Raw genomic sequence first — 17,106 nt, 5'->3', positions numbered from 1 at the left:
AGCATAAAAGAGCATTTCCATCCATGAGAATGAAAATGCATCTGTTTTCCAGAAAACTCCAGATTCATGAGAAGAGATGGAACTCACTCCATGAACTCTTGACATCTGGGAAAAGGCTTTGCACAAATAAGTCATCTAAGTAAGGAAAATGTGAATGTCATGCTATCTACAATGAGCTATCACAGGGACTAGGTATTTTGTAAATATCCTGGGAGCTGTAGATAACCCTAAAGGGAATGGAAAACTGATAAATCAGAAATTTCCTGAAGTTTACAGCCAAGCATTTAGATCCAATGCTACTATAAAACTTCCTGAAGGGATAAGCGGTAACAGACTGTGAAGAATCAACATCTTAAATGTTGGTACTTTCACAAATAGATTGAGAAAGGCCAGATCGAGAAGTGGTCTCCATGAAAGGTCTTTCTTTGGTGTCAGAACCTTTATGGCATAGAAGCCTTTGCCCCTTTGAATTAAAGGCACTGGTTTTATGGATTGTAATGTGAAAAGATGTTGAAGAACTTGAGGGAAAAGTTCTGTTTGGTTCAGAAGGTGGGAAAGAATTCCTCTGAAGGACAATTTTTATATCCAGTGCAAATTGTAGCCATCCTACACCACTTTTAATGCCCAAATGTATAATGCAATCTGTTTCCAAAGGGGAATTTAAAGATGCGGTTTCTGGGACAGATTTTGAGAGATAAGGGGAGAAGGGGGAGAGAGAGAAAACACTGGCATAGTCTGTCTGAAATATAAGACCATCCTTTTTTTTGAAAATGATCCTTGTATCTTGTTATTCCCCTCCCACCTCCCTGTTTGGCATAAGAGGGCAGGGACTGGGCACTCTGATTTTTAAAAGGAAAATAAGATTTGGGAAATTTATAAAGGGAGGCTTGCAAAACCTTTGAAACTCTCTGTATTATTGTCACTCTTTCATCAAATTATTTGAGGGCCTGGGTAGCAGATGCTCCCACTAAAAAAAAAAAAAAGTACAAAGACAATCGCTCTATCTAAAGTTGAATATATAATTTCAGATTTTATTTCATCAGCAAACTTCTGGTTATTTACCCAGGCATATCTCTGCAACACTGTAGCAGCATTTGTCGCCCTGGACACTGTAGCTGCACAATCATGCATACTCTTCAAAGCATATTCAGATACTTGGGGAAGGTTAGAAAGAATAGGATTCAGAAAGGCGGTCTCTTCTGAAGGATGTGAGGTGAAGTAATCCCTCAAACTGTCTGCTCAAAATAGAATAAGCTTCCAGACGAGTGACTGACAGTTAAGAATTCTGTATGCCAAAGGATGAAAATATTCTGATACTAAATTTCTCCAATATCTTGTCTTCCTTGTCCACAGGGGATGGCTTGGTAGGAACTAGTAGTCTATTCACAGCTGGTGAAGGTATAGAAATTGCAGCAGGATCAGACCTAAGGTGAGACAGCAAATTCAGGAAAATGTCCACATGTTATCACAACAACACCTCATTCATCCCGTCTATTGTCTGAGAAAAAGAAAATTCCACCAACAGGGTAGTAACGACCAAGTTTCCTCAGAATCTAAGTATTAGGCTTTGGAATCTGCAGCAGAAAAAGCCCTTTATCTCTAGGTCAGAAACTTCTGAGAGATTTTCGTCAGGAATTTCTTTACTGACATTGCATTTGGGTAAGGATTTATGAGCACAAGGATTAACAGCCTGTGATAATTGCCTGCCTAAGTGAAAAATTGGGCATTATTATTGTCATCCTCTCTGGTAGACTGTCATAGTGTTAGTACAGTTCTCAAAGCAGTTACCACTTCTTCCTGTTTTCCATCACTATATCAAACAGCCCCTTTGTCATCTACCATATGAGAGTTCAAATGGACTAAATTCTATGGAGGCTTGGGGAGCTTCCATCACTGAGCACATCAAATAAAGAAGTAGCTGGTCCTAGATTTTTATTTATTTATTGATTGATTGATCGATTGATCGATTGATTGACATTTGTTTACTGCGAAAATCCGACTGGGTCACAAGAGCCCATTTTCAGCAGAGGCCCAAGGAGAAAAGCTCCATTTAACACAGAATTTTTTTAAAACAATTAAAGACATTACATAAAAAAGTTAAAACATTATATATATTTTAAAAATAATCAAATATATTGTAAGGCATAGAGATAAACCAAGACTATGTTGCAAAGAGAAAAATGAGAAAAAGTAAAGTAAAACACTATAAACATTTCTGGAGAGCATTCTTTTTGGCAATTCACAGTAGTAATAAGTAAAAGTCATGTCTTTAGTTTAATTGCAAGTATAAAGTTGGAGAGAAATTAGGATAAATTAGTATGAATAGGGAGAAGGTGATAGAAAGAGATTATGTAAAGTGCCACACAGGGTAGAACACCCAGGTGAAGAGGAGGAATTTGTGATGGGTAGAGAATATGCTCAGATAGGGGTGGAGAAAAGTAGAAAAGTAGACAAGAGTGATGTTCAACTGGGGGTATAGCATGAGCAGAGCCATGAGTTTGAAAGGTGGTCTTTCAGAAAATGCTTGGAGGAAGGATCAGTTTCTACAGCCTTCCTTAAAATGGACCTCAGGCATCTACTGATTTTTCCACCAAATTATTCATCTGGGAATGGTAAATAGCTTTTGTAAGTTGTTTTACCTGAAAACTTTAACAAAGATGCTTCATGATTTTTTACATAAACTGAGTGCCTTGGTCTGTCAAGTTCTCCTTAGATATGACAGCTCATGAGAATAATAACACTAGAACCTAATTGATAACCTTAGAGGTGGCTTTCCTGAGGAGGCTGGCCTCTGGAAATTGGATGCCATAATCTGGGATCACCAGTAAGTACTATTTCCCTTTACCATATCTGATTAAGGGACCTTTGATATCCATGACTACTCTTTCAAAGGGTACCTTGATTATTAGCATTGAAACAAGGGGATTTTTATATCCTAGGTTTGGAGCTGTCTTCTGGCATTTAGGGCAGCTAATAACAGGCCAACAGAAATGGGCCAGTACCTTCCATTTTGTATTATCCATGCCCAAGGGGCCTCCTAGCACATGGCTATGGGCCATTTTCATTACTGTTGTTCTAACTTATTCTTTACCTTTACTAATCTATACGCATATAATTTTGTACCTCAAAGTTTGAGTAAGCTGATGGTGATCCCACCAAAAAATCTTTCTCCACTACCCTGGATGCATTTTGGTGGGTCAAACTTAAAGTCTCATTTTCCCATTGGGCTTTCGTAAATTTCAGGTGATTTATTTTGAGCTTGACTAGACTAAGACATCATTCATCTGTTGTGACTTGAGAGGTATAAGGTTCATCCTCTTTTCCCACTAAGGCAGACACCAAGGTCTCTGTGTCCCACTACTGTCCGATGAAGGGTAGTTCACTCCTGTGCTACAAAGTTTCTTCCCGACTTCCCTCTGTGTTGGAAGTCATTTTGGTTTTATAAAAGCTAGTTTAGTTTATTCTTAACCTTCTCTTGTTCCTCCCTTCATTAATTTTTCAGGGTTCCTCATTTTCTTTAGGTTCATGATGTACTTTTTCCCCAACTCTGGGTTCTGGCAGCCTTGTGTCCTCATTGGTTGTTCACCTCTCCCTACCTTTAATGGGATTTTCTGTCTCTCTAAATATATTTATCCATTCCTTAGTCTTCTCAGGACTTCTGCCATAACTTTGAGTGTATATAATCTTGAGTAAGGTTTTCTCCTAGGGTGATGTGGGTGCCTGTACCTTGTAAAACTATAGGTGTCTTGTTCCTACTTATGGGTCCCTTAGAGTTGTCCACTTTGATTCTCTGCATCGGTCTTTAAAGAAAGGAAAATCCTTCCCTATGATTACATACTTTATGAGATATGGTACATAGCCACCTGGGAGAGAATCTTTCAGAACTGGGTTTTATTTACATTTAGGCTATGAGGCAGCACCTTTTCTCCCCATGTAAGGACACTGTCTCTATGGACCTTGGAGAGTCAACCTTTGTCTTGTGCAGTTACTGGACTTTTCCTCACAGTGATCATGCTTTCACATTCTAAACTTCATAAAATTCATGCCCATCCAGCCTTATTTACATTTCATTACTTTCACAATGGCACAGTAGTAGAATGCAGGTTTCACAAGCCTAACAATGACTTGATCACATTCCATAGATTTACTACCTCCCTTACATCCTTAGTTGTTTGAGTCTGGTTTCTAGTTTACCTCCTCTGCAGTATTTTGCAGTGTGCTTCATTTTCCACACTTGAAGCACAAGACAGAAGATGTGGTCTTCTTTTGTTTGGTTCCAACTTTATCAGTTAACATACTAGATGACTCTCAAATTATGCTTTCATAACATAATACTCTCCCTACTATTATCACAAAACAACCTTTATTTTGAGGGTTGGCCTGTCACATCAAATGTTTATCAGCAGCTGGTCATGCCCTCATAACTTTATGTGCTACTAAAATCTCTGACATAGTTTCCTTACTATTGAGCCCACCATGGTATAACCAAAATGTTGCTATATGTTTCAGCTCAAATAACTGGATTCTTACTGTTTTAGATCAGGGAAAAAAAGTCATGGAACTTGTGGGCTTGGGTCTCCGAAATGACCACAACCCTGGCCAATAAACTTTTCCTGACTTTGCCAAACTCAGCACACTCTGCACTAGAAATTTACATATATGGAAAGATTGTTTCCTCCATGAGATATATAGCTAAGTGCATGCCCAGGTGGGATGGTCCCATTCTCATGACTGGCAAATTCTTTCAAAGGTCCTGCGATACATGTCAGTGTCATCATCACAGCTAAAAGACTTTAAGGTAAGTACAGATCTTGACTGGGCTATAGATTTAGCTATCACTACTTTCTCCTTAGCAGCAGTAGCAAATGTATGAAACAGCTGCTCCATGCTAATCATCTCTTTGTTCTGTGATCTCATTAATGGATTTACTGCTTCATTTGCTATAGGGAATTGACACTCAGTTTTGTTATGGCAGCAACTGAGGTAAAGGCTTCAGCCACCCACTTGCATCCATCAGTTGTAGTAAGTAGGTAAGGCTTCAGTCACCCACTGGATCTGTCAGTTGTAGTAAGTAGGTAAGGCTTCAGTATTCAACTGCATCCACCATTTGCTGTAAGTAGGTAAGGCTTCGGCCAACCACTGCATCCACCAGTTGTAGTAGTAGAAGGCAAGGCTTCAGTCATGCACTGCATCCATCACTTGTAGTAAGTAGGTAAGGCTTGAGTCACCCACTGCATCCATCAGTTGTAGTAAGTAGGTAAAGCTTCAGCTACCCACTGTATCCACCAGTTATAGTAAGTAGGTAAGGCTTCAGCCACCCACTGCATCCATCAGTTGTAGTCAGTAGGCATGGCTTCAGTGATCCACTGCATCCATCAGTTGTAGTAAGTAGGTAAAGCTTCAGTCATGCACTGCATCCATCAGTTGTAGTAGGTAGGTAAGGCTTCAGTCAAACACTGCATCAATCAGTTGTAGTAACACACTGCATCCATCAGTTGTAGTAAGTAGATAAGGCTTCAGTCACCTACTGCATCCATCAGTTGTAGTAAGTAGGTAAGGCTTCAATCACCCACTGCATCCATCAGTTGTTGTAAGTAGATAAGGCTTCAGTCAACCACTGCATCTGTCAGTTGTAGTAAGTAGGTAAGGCTACAGTCTTCCACTGCATCCACCAGTTCCAGTAAGTAGGTAAGGCTTCAGCCAACAGCATCCATCAGTTGTAGTAGTAGGCAAGGCTTCAGTCATGCACTGTGTCCATCAGTTGTAGTAAGTAGGTAAGGCTTGAGTCACCCACTGCATCCATCAGTTGTAGTAAGTAGGTAAGGCTTGAGTCACCCACTGCATCCACCAGTTGTAGTAAGTAGGGAAGGCTTCAGTCACCTACTGCATCAATCAGTTGTAGTAAGTAGGTAAGGCTTCAGTCACCCACTACATTCATCAGTTTTAGTAAGTAGGGATGGCTTCAGTCACGCACTGCATCCCATCAGTTGTAGTAAGTAGGTAAGGCTTCAGTTCCCCACTACATTCATCAGTTGTAGTAAGTAGGTAAAGCTTCAGTCATGCACTGCATCCATCACTTGTAGTAATGCACTGCATCCATCAGTTGTAGCAAGTAGGTAAGGCTTCAGTCACCCACTGCATCCACCAGTTGTAGTAAGTAGGTAAAGCTTCAGTCACCCACTGCATCTGTCAGTTGTAGTAAGTAGGTAAAACTTCATTCACCCACTGCATCCATCAGTTGTAGCAAGTAGGTAAGGCTTCAGTCACACACTGCATCAATCAGTTGTAGTAAGTAGGTAAGGCTTCAGTCACCCACTGCATCCATCAGTTGTAGTAAGTAAGAATGGCTTCAGTCACGCACTGCATCCTCAGTTGTAGTACGTAGGTAAGAATTCAGTCCCCCACAGCATTCATCAGTTGTAGTAAGTAAGTAAGGCTTCATTCATGCACTGCATCCATCAGTTGTAGTAACACAGTGCATCCATCAGTTGTAGTAAGTAGGTAAGGCTTCAGTCATGCACTGCATCTGTCAGTTATAGTAAGTAGGTGAGGCTACAGTCATGTGACTGCATCTGCCAGTTGTAGTAGTAAGTAAGGCTTCAGTCACACACTGCATCCATCAGTAGTAGAAAGTAGGTAAGGTTTCAGACACACACTGCATCAGTCAGTTGTAGTAACTGGTTAAATCTACAGTCACCCACTGCATACATCAGTTGTAGTACGTAGGTAAGGCTTCAGTCACACACTGCATCTGTCAGTTGTAGTAAGTAGATAAGGCTTCAGTCTTCCACTGCATCCACTAGTTTCAGTAAGTAGGTAAAACTTCAGCCAACAGCATCCATCAGTTGTAGTAGTAGTTAAGGCTTCAGTCATGCACTGCATCCATCAGTTGTAATAAGTAGGTAAGGCTTGAGTCACCCACTGCATCCATAAGTTGTAGCAAGTAGGTAAGGCTGCAGCCACCCACTGCATCCAACATTTGTAGTACGTAGGTAAGGCTTCAGTAACCCACTGTATCCACCAGTTGTAGTAAGTAGGTAAGGCTTCAGTCACCCACTGTATCAGTTGTAGTATGTAGGGATGGCTTCAGTCACGCACTGCATTGAATCAGTTGTAGTAAGTAGGTAAGGCTTCAGTCATGCACTGCATTCATCAGTTGTAGTAACACACTGCATCCATCAGTTGTAGTAAGTAGGTAAGGCTTCAGTCACCCACTAACTCTGTCAGTTGTAGTAAGTAGGCAAGGCTTCAGACACCCACTGCATCCATCACTAGTAGTAAGTAGGTAAAGCTTCATTCACCCACTGCATCTGTCAGTTGTAGTAAGTAAGAATGGCTTCAGTCATGCTCTGCATCCTCAGTTGTAGTAAGTAGGTAAGACTTCAGTCCCCCACTGCATTCATCAGTTGTAGTAAGTAGGTAAGGCTTCAGTCATGCACTGCATCCATCAGTTGTAGTAACAAAGTGCATCCATCAGTTGTAGTAAGTAGGTAAGGCTTCAGTCAACCACTGCATCTGTCAGTTGTAGTAAGTAGGTGAGGCTTCAGTCATGCACTGCATCTGCCAGTTGTAGTAGTAAGTAAGGTTTCAGTCACACACTGCATCCATCAGTTGTACTAAGTAGGTAAGGTTTCAGCCACCCACTGCATCAGTCAGTTGTAGCAACTGGTTAAATCTACAGTCACCCACTGCATACATCAGTTGTAGTAAGTAGGTAAGGCTTCAGTCACACACTGCATCTGTCAGTTGTAGTAAGTAGGTAAGGCTTCAGTCACCCACTGCATCTGTCAGTTGTAGTAAGTAGGTAAGGCTTCAGTCACCCACTACATTAATCAGTTGTAGTAAGCAGATAAGGCTTCAGTCACCCACTGCATCCATCAGTTGTAGTAAGTAGGTAAAGCTTCAATCACCCACTGCATCCGTCAGTTGTTGTAAGTAGATAAGGCTTCAGTCAACCACTGCATCTGTCAGTTGTAGTAAGTAAGTAAGTAAGGCTACAGTCTTCCACTGCATCCACCAGTTCCAGGAAAAAGGTAAGGCTTCAGCCAACAGCATCCATCAGTTGTAGTAGTAGGTAAGGCTTCAGTCATGCACTACGTCTATCAGTTTTAGTAAGTAGGTAAGGCTTGAGTCACCCACTGCATCCATCAGTTGTAGTAATTAGGTAAGGCTTGAGTCACCAACTGCATCCACCAGCTGTAGTAAGTAGGGAAGGCTTCAGTCACCCACTGCATCAATCAGTTGTAGTAAATAGGGATGGCTTCAGTCACACACTGTATTCCATCAGTTGTAGTAAGTAGGTAAGGCTTCAGTCCCCAACTGCATTCATCAGTTGTAGTAAGTAGGTAAAGCATCAGTCATGCATTGCATCCATCAGTTGTAGTAATGCACTGCATCCATCAGTTGTAGTAAATAGGTAAGGCTTCAGTCACCCACTGCATCCACCAGTTGTAGTAAGTAGGTAAAGCTATAGTCACCCACTGCATCCGTCAGTTGTAGTAAGTAGGTAAGGTTTCAGTCACGCACTGCATCAATCAGTTGTAGTAAATAGGTAAGGCTTCAGTCACCCACTGCATCCATAAGTTGTAGTAAGTAAGAATAGCTTCAGTCACGCACTGCATCCTCAGTTGTAGTAAGTAGGTAAGGCTTCAGTCTTTCACTGCATCCACTTGTTCCAGTAAGTAGGTAAGGCTTCAGCCAACAGCATCCATCAGTTGTAGTAGTAGTTAAGGCTTCAGTCATGCACTGCATCCATCAGTTGTAATAAGTAGGTAAGGCTTGAGTCACCCACTGCATCCATCAGTTGTAATAAGTAGGTAAGGCTGCAGCCACCCAATGCATCCACCAGTTGTAGTAAGCAGGTAAGGCTTCAGTAACCCACTGTATCCACCAGTTGTAGTAAGTAGGTAAGGCTTCAGTCACCCACTGTATTTATCAGTTGTAGTAAGTAGGGATGGCTTCAGTCACGCACTGCATCCCATCAGTTGTAGTAAGTAGGTAAGGCTTCAGCCAACAGCATCCATCAGTTGTAGTAGTAATTAAGGCTTCAGTCATGCAGTTGTAGTAAGTAGGGATGGCTTCAGTCACGCACTGCATCCCATCAGTTGTAGTAAGTAGGTAAGGCTTCAGTTCCCCACTGCATTCATCAGTTGTAGTAAGTAGGTAAAGCTTCAGTCATGCACTGCATCCATCAGTTGTAGTAACGCACTGCATAAATCAGTTGTAGTAAGTAGGTAAGGCTTCAGTCACCCACTAAATCTGTCAGTTGTAGTAAGTAGGCAAGGCTTCAGCCACCCACTGCATCCATCACTTGTAGTAAGTAGGTAAAGCTTCATTCACTCACTACATCCATCAGTTGTATTAAGTAAGAATGGCTTCAGTCACGCACTGCATCCTCAGTTGTAGTAAGTAGGTAAGACTTCAGTCCCCCACTGCATTCATCAGTTGTAGTAAGTAGGTAAGGCTTCAGTCATGCACTGCATCCATCAGTTGTAGTAACACAGTGCATCCATCAGTTGTAGTAAGTAGGTAAGGCTTCAGTCAACCACTGCATCTGTCAGTTGTAGTAAGTAGGTGAGGCTTCAGTCATGCACTGCATCTGCCAGTTGTAGTAGTAAGTAAGGCTTCAGTCACACACTGCATCCATCAGTTGTAGTAAGTAGGTAAGGTTTCAGCCACCCACTGCATCAGTCAGTTGTAGTAACTGGTTATATCTACTGTCACCCACTGCATACATCACTTGTAGTAAGTAGGTAAGGCTTCAGTCACACACTGCATCTGTCAGTTGTAGTAAGTAGGTAAGGCTTCAGTCACCCACTACATTAATCAGTTGTAGCAAGTAGATAAGGCTTCAGTCACCCACTGCATCCATCAGTTGTAGTAAGTAGGTAAGGCTTCAATCACTCACTGCATCTGTCAGTTGTAAGTAGATAAGGCTTCAGTCAACCACTGCATCTGTCAGTTGTAGTAACTAGGTAAGGCTACAATCTTCCACTGCATCCACCAGTTCCAGTAAGTAGGTAAGGCTTCAGCCAACAGCATCCATCAGTTGTAGTAGTAGTTAAGGCTTCAGTCATGCAGTGCATCCATTAGTTGTAGTAAGTAGGTAAGGCTTGAGTAACCCACTGCATCCACCAGTTGTAGTAAATAGGGAAGGCTTCAGTCCCCCACTGCATCAATCAGTTGTAGTAAGTAGGTAAGGCTTCAGTCACCCACTACATTCATCAGTTTTAGTAAGTAGGGATGGCTTCAGTCACACTGCATCTCATCAGTTGTAGCAAGTAGGTAAGGCTTCAGTCCCCCACTGCATTCATCAGTTGTAGTAAGTAGGTAAAGCTTCAGTCATGCACTGCATCCATCAGTTGTAGTAAAGCACTGCATCCATCAGTTGTAGTAAGTAGGTAAGGCTTCAGTCACCCACTGCATCCACTAGTTGTAGTAAGTAGGTAAAGCTTCAGTCACCCACTGCATCCATCAGTTGTAGTAAGTAGGTAAGGCTTCAGTCACACACTGCATCAATCAGTTGTAGTAAATAGGTAAGGCTTCAGTCACCCACTGCATCCATAAGTTGTAGTAAGTAAGAATGGCTTCAGTCATGCACTGCATCCTCAGTTGTAGTAAGTAGGTAAGACTTCAGTCCCCCACTGCATTCATCAGTTGTAGTAAGTAGGTAAGGCTTCAGTCATGCACTGCATCCATCAGTTGTAGTAACACAGTACATCCGTCAGTTGTAGTAAGTAGGTAAGGCTTCAGTCACCCACTGCATCTGTCAGTTGTATTAAGTAGGTGAGGCTTCAGTCATGCACTGCATCTGCATTTGCAGTAGTAGGTAAGGTTTCAGTCACACACTGCATCAATCACTTGTAGTAAATAGGTAAGGCTTCAGTTACCCACTGCATCCATAAGTTGTAGTAAGTAAGAATGGCTTCAGTCATGCACTGCATACTCAGTTGTAGTAAGTTGGTAAGACTTCAGTCCCCCACTGCATTCATCAGTTGTAGTAAGTATGTAAGGCTTCAGTCATGCACTGCATCCATCAGTTGTAGTAACACAGTACATCCGTCAGTTGTAGTAAGTAGATAAGGTTTCAGCCACCCACTGCATCAGTCAGTTGTAGTAACTGGTTAAGGCTACAGTCACTCACTGCATCCATCAGTTGTAGTAAGTAGGTAAGGCTTCAGTCACACACTGCATCCGTCAGTTGTAGTAAGTAGATAAAGCTTTAGACACACAGCGAATCAATCAGTTGTAGTAAGTAGGTAAGTCTTCAGTCACCCACTGCATTCATCAGTTGTAGTAAGTAAGTAAGTCTTCAGCCACCCCACTGCATCCATCAGTTCTAGTAAGTAGCCAAGGCTTCAGTCACCCACTGCATCAGTCAGTTGTAGTAAGTAGGTAACGCTTCAGTCACCCACTGCATCCATCAGTTGTAGTAAGTAGGTAAGGCTTCAGTCCCCCACTGCATTCATCAGTTGTAGTAAGTAGGTAAAGCTTCAGTCATGCATTGCATCCATCAGTTGTAGTAAAGCACTGCATCCATCAGTTGTAGTAAGTAGGTAAGGCTTCAGTCACCCACTGCATCCACCAGTTGTAGTAAGTAGGTAAAGCTTCAGTCACCCACTGCATCCGTCAGTTGTAGTAAGTAGGTAAGGCTTCAGTCACACACTGCATCAATCAGTTGTAGTAAATAGGTAAGGCTTCAGTCACCCACTGCATCCATAAGTTGTAGTAAGTAAGAATGGCTTCAGTCATGCACTGCATCCTCAGTTGTAGTAAGTAGGTAAGACTTCAGTCCCCCACTGCATTCATCAGTTGTAGTAAGTAGGTAAGGCTTCAGTCATGCACTGCATCCATCAGTTGTAGTAACAGTCATGCATCCATCAGTTGTAGTAAGTAGGTAAGGTTTCAGTCACACACTGCATCAATCACTTGTAGTAAATGGGTAAGGCTTCAGTTAACCACTGCATCCATAAGTTGTAGTAAGTAAGAATGGCTTCAGTCATGCACTGCATACTCAGTTGTAGTAAGTTGGTAAGACTTCAGTCCCCCACTGCATTCATCAGTTCTAGTAAGTAGGTAAGGCTTCAGTCATGCACTGCATCCATCAGTTGTAGTAACACAGTACATCTGTCTGTTGTAGTAAGTAGATAAGGTTTCAGCCACCCACTGCATCAGTCAGTTGTAGTAACTGGTTAAGGCTACAGTCACCCACTGTATCCATCAGTTGTAGTAAGTAGGTAAGGCTTCAGTCACACACTGCATGTGTCAGTTGTAGTACGTAGGTAAGGCTTTAGTCTTCCACTGCATCCACCAGTTCCAGTAAGTGGGTAAGGCTTCAGCCAACAGCATCCATCAGTTGTAGTAGTAGGTAAGGCTTCAGTCATGCACTGCGTCCACCATTTATAATAAGTAGGTAAGGCTTGAGTCACCCACTGCATCCATCAGTTGTAGTAAGTAGGTAAGGCTTCAGCCACCCACTGCATCTCTCAGTTGTAGTAAGTAGGTAAGGCTTCAGTAACCCACTGCATCCACCAGTTGTAGTAAGTAGGTAAGGCTTCAGTCCCCCACTGCATTCATCAGTTGCAGTAAGTAGGTAAAGCTTCAGTCATGCACTGCATCCATCAGTTGTAGTAATGCACTGCATCTACCAGTTGTAGTAGTAGGTAAGGCTTCAGTCATGCTCTGCATCCATCAGTTGTAGTAAGTAGGTAAGGCTTCAGTCACCTGTTGCATCCATCAGTTGTAGTAAGCAGGTAAGGCTTCAGTCACCCACTGCATCTGTCAGTTGCAGTAAGTAGGTAAGGCTTCAGCCAACCACTGCATCCATCAGTTGTAGTAGTAGGTAAAGCTTCAGTCATGCACTGCATCCATCAGTTGTAGTAAGTAGGTAAGGCTTGAATCACCCACTGCATCCATCAGTTGTAGTAAGTAGGTAAGGCTTCAGCCACCTACTGCATCCATCAGTTGTAGTAAGTAGGTAAGGCTTCTGTCACTCACTGCATCTGTCAGTTGTAGTAAGTAGTTAAAGCTGCAGCCAACCACTACATCCGTCAGTTATAGTAGTAGGTAAGAGTTCACTCATGCATTGCATCCATCAGTTGTAGTAAGTAGGTAAGGCTTCAGTCACACACTGCATCTGTCAGTTGTAGTAAGTAGGTAAGGCTGCAGCCACCCACTGCATCCATCAGTTGTAGTAGTAGGTAAGACTTCAGTCATGCACTGCATCCATCAGTTGTAGTAAGCAGGTAAGGCTTCAGTCATGCACTGCATCCATCAGTTGTAGTAAGTAGGCAAGGCTTCAGTCAAACACTGCATCAATCAGTTGTAGTAACACACTGCATCCATCAGTTGTAGTAAGTAGGTAAAGCTTCAGTCACCCACTGCATCCATCAGTTGTAGTAAGTAGGTAAGGCTTCAATCACCCACTGCATCCGTCAGTTGTAGGAAGTAGATAAGGCTTCAGTCACCCACTGCATCTGTCAGTTGTACTAAGTAGGTAAGGTTTCCATCTTCCACTGCATCCACCATTTCCTGTAATTAGGTAAGACTTCAGCCAACAGTATCCATCAGTTGTAGTAGTAGGTAAGGCTTCAGTCATGCACTGCATCCATCAGTTGTAGTAAGTAGGTAAGGTATGAGTCACTCACTGCATCCATCAGTTCTAGTAAGTAGGTACGGCTTCAGTCACCCACTGCATCCACCAGTTGTAGTAAGTAGGTAAGGCTTCAGTCACCCACTGCATCACTCAGTTGTAGTAAGTAGGTAAGGCTTCAGTCACCCACTGTATTCATCAGTTGTAGTAAGTAGGTGAAGCTTCAGTCATGCACTGTATCCATCAGTTGTAGTAACGCACTGCATCCATCAGTTGTAGTACATAGGTAAGGCTTCAGTCACCCACTAAATCCGTCAGTTGTAGTAAGTAGGCAAGGCTTCAGCCACCCACTGCATCCATCAGTTGTAGTAAGTAGGTAAAGCTTCATTCACCCACTGCATCAGTCAGTTGTAGTAAGTAGGTAAGGCTTCAGTCACCCACTGCATTCATCAGTTGTAGTAAGTAGGTAAGACTACAGTCATGCACTGCATCCATCAGTTGTAGTAACACAGTGCATCCATCAGTTGTAGTAAGTAGGTAAGCCTTCAGTCACCCACTGCATCTGTCAGTTGTAGTAAGTAGGTGAGGCTTCAGTCATGCACTGCATCTGCCAGTTGTAGTAGTAAGTAAGGCTTCAGTTACACACTGCATCCATCAGTTCTATTAAGTAGGCAAGGTTTCAGCCACCCACTGCATCAGTCAGTTGTAGTAACTGGTTAAATCTACAGTCACCCACTGCATACATCAGTTCTAGTAAGTAGGTAAGGCTTCAGTCACACACTGCATCTGTCAGTTGTAATAAGTAGGAAAGGCTTCAGTCTTCCACTGCATCCACCAGTTCCAGTAAGTAGGTAAGGCTTCAGCAAAAAGCATCCATCAGTTGTAGTAGTAGTTAAGGCTTCAGTCATGCACTGCATCCATTAGTTGTAATAAGTAGGTAAGCCTTGAGTCACCCACTGCATCCATCAGTTGTAGTAAGTAGGTAAGGCTGCAGCCATCCACTGCATCTGCCAGTTGTAGTAAGTAGGTAAGGCTTCAGTAACCCACTATATCCATCAGTTGTAGTAAGTAGGTAAGGCTTCAGTCACCCACTGTATTCATCAGTTGTAGTAAGTAGGGATGGCTTCAGTCATGCGCTGCATCCATCAGTTGTAGTAACACACTGCATCCATCAGTTGTAGTAAGTAGGTAAGGCTTCAGTCACCCACTAAATCCATCAGTTGTAGTAAGTAGGCAAGGCTTCAGCCACCCACTGCATCCATTAGTTTTAGTAAGTAGGTAAAGCTTCATTCACCCACTCCATCCATCAGTTGTAGTAATAGGTAAGGTTTCAGTCACACACTGCATCAATCAGGTGTAGTAAGCTGGTAAGGCTTCAGTCACCCACTGCATCCATCAGTTGTAGTAAGTAAGAATGGCTTCAGTCACGCACTGCATCTTCAGTTGTAGTAAGTATGTAAGACTTCAGTCCCCCACTGCATTCATCAGTTGTAGTAAGTAGGTAAGGCTTCAGTCATGCACTGCATCCATCAGTTGTAGTAACACAATACATCCATCATGTTGTAGCAAGTAGATACGTTTTCAGCCACCCACTGAATCAGTCAGTTGTAGTAACTGGTTAAGTCTACAGTCACCCACTGCATCCATCAGTTGCAGTAAGTAGGTAAGGCTTTAGTCACACACTGCATGTGTCAGTTGTAGTATATAGGTAAGGCTTCAGTCTTCCACTGCATCCACCAGTTGTAGTAAGTAAGTAAGGCTTCAGTCTCCCACTGAATTCAGCAATTGTAGTAAGTAGGTAAAGCTTCAGTCATGCACTGCATCCATCAGTTGTACTAAGTAGGTAAGATTTCAGTCACCCACTGCATCCACCAGTTGTAATAAGTAGGTAAAGATTCAGTCACCCACTGTATCCATCAGTTGTAGTAAGTAGGTAAGGCTTCAGTGATGCACTGCATCCATCAGTTGTAATACGGTAAGGCTTTAGTCTTCCACTGCATCCACCAGTTCCAGTAAGTGGATAAGGTTTCAGCCAACAGCATCCATCAGTTGTAGTAAGTAGGTAAAGCTTCAGTAACCCACTGCATCCACCAGTTGTAGTAAGTAGGTAAGGCTTGAGTCACCCACTGCATCCATCAGTTGTAGTACGTAGGTAAGGCTTCAGCCACCCACTGCATCTCTCAGTTGTAGTAAGTAGGTAAGGCTTCAGTAACCCACTGCATTCACCACTTGTAGTAAGTAGGTAAGGCGTCAGTCCCCCACTGCATTCATCAGTTGCAGTAAGTAGGTAAAGCTTCAGTCATGCACTGCATCCATCAGTTGCAGTAATGCACTGCATCTACCAGTTGTAGTAGTAGGTAAGGCTTCAGTCATGCTCTGCATCCATCAGTTGTAGTAAGTAGGTAAGGCTTCAGTCACCTGTTGCATCCATCAGTTGTAGTAAGCAGGTAAGGCTTCAGTCACCCACTGCATCTGTCAGTTGCAGTAAGTAGGTAAGGCTTCAGCCAACCACTGCATCCATCAGTTGTAGTAGTAGGTAAAGCTTCAGTCATGCACTGCATCCATCAGTTGTAGTAAATGGGTAAGGCTTGAGTCACCCACTGCATCCATCAGTTGTAGTAAGAAGGTAAGGCTTCAGCCACCCACTGCATCCATCAGTTGTAGTAAGTAGGTAAGGCTTCCGCCACTCTCTGCATCTGTCAGTTGTAGTAAGTAGTTAAAGCTGCAGCCACCCACTACATCCGTCAGTTATAGTAGTAGGTAAGAGTTCACTCATGCATTGCATCCATCAGTTGTAGTAAGTAGGTAAGGCTTCAGTCACACACTGCATCTGTCAGTTGTAGTAAGTAGGTAAGGCTGCAGCCACCCACTGCATCCATCAGTTGTAGTAGTAGGTAAGACTTCAGTCATGCACTGCATCCATCAGTTGTAGTAAGCAGGTAAGGCTTCAGTCATGCACTGCATCCATCAGTTGTAGTAAGTAGGCAAGGCTTCAGTCAAACACTGCATCAATCAGTTGTAGTAAGTAGGTAAAGCTTCAGTCATGCACTGCATCCATCAGTTGTAGTAAGTAGGTAAGGCTTCAGTCACACACTGCATCTGTCAGTTGTAGTAAGTAGGTAAGGCTGCAGCCACCCACTGCATCTGTCAGTTGTAGTAGTAGGTAAGACTTCAGTCATGCACTGCATCCATCAGTTGTAGTAAGCAGGTAAGGCTTCAGTCATGCACTGCATCCATCAGTTGTAGTAAGTAGGCAAGGCTTCAGTCAACACACTGCATCCGTCAGTTGTAGTAAGTAGGTAAAGCTTCAGTCACCCACTGCATCCATCAGTTGTAGTAAGTAGGTAAGGCTTCAATCACCCACTGCATCCATCAGTTGTAGGAAGTAGATAAGGCTTCAGTCACCCACTGCATCTGTCAGTTGTACTAAGTAGGTAAGGTTTCCATCTTCCACTGCATCCACCATTTCCTGTAAGTAGGTAAGACTTCAGCCAACAGTATCCATCAGTTGTAGT

The sequence above is a fragment of the Protopterus annectens genome, chromosome 10.part0 (assembly GCF_019279795.1).
Source record: "Protopterus annectens isolate FY-2018-M chromosome 10.part0, PAN1.0, whole genome shotgun sequence".
Classification (NCBI taxonomy): domain Eukaryota; kingdom Metazoa; phylum Chordata; order Ceratodontiformes; family Protopteridae; genus Protopterus; species Protopterus annectens.
Note: the sequence above shows the minus strand (reverse complement) of the source record.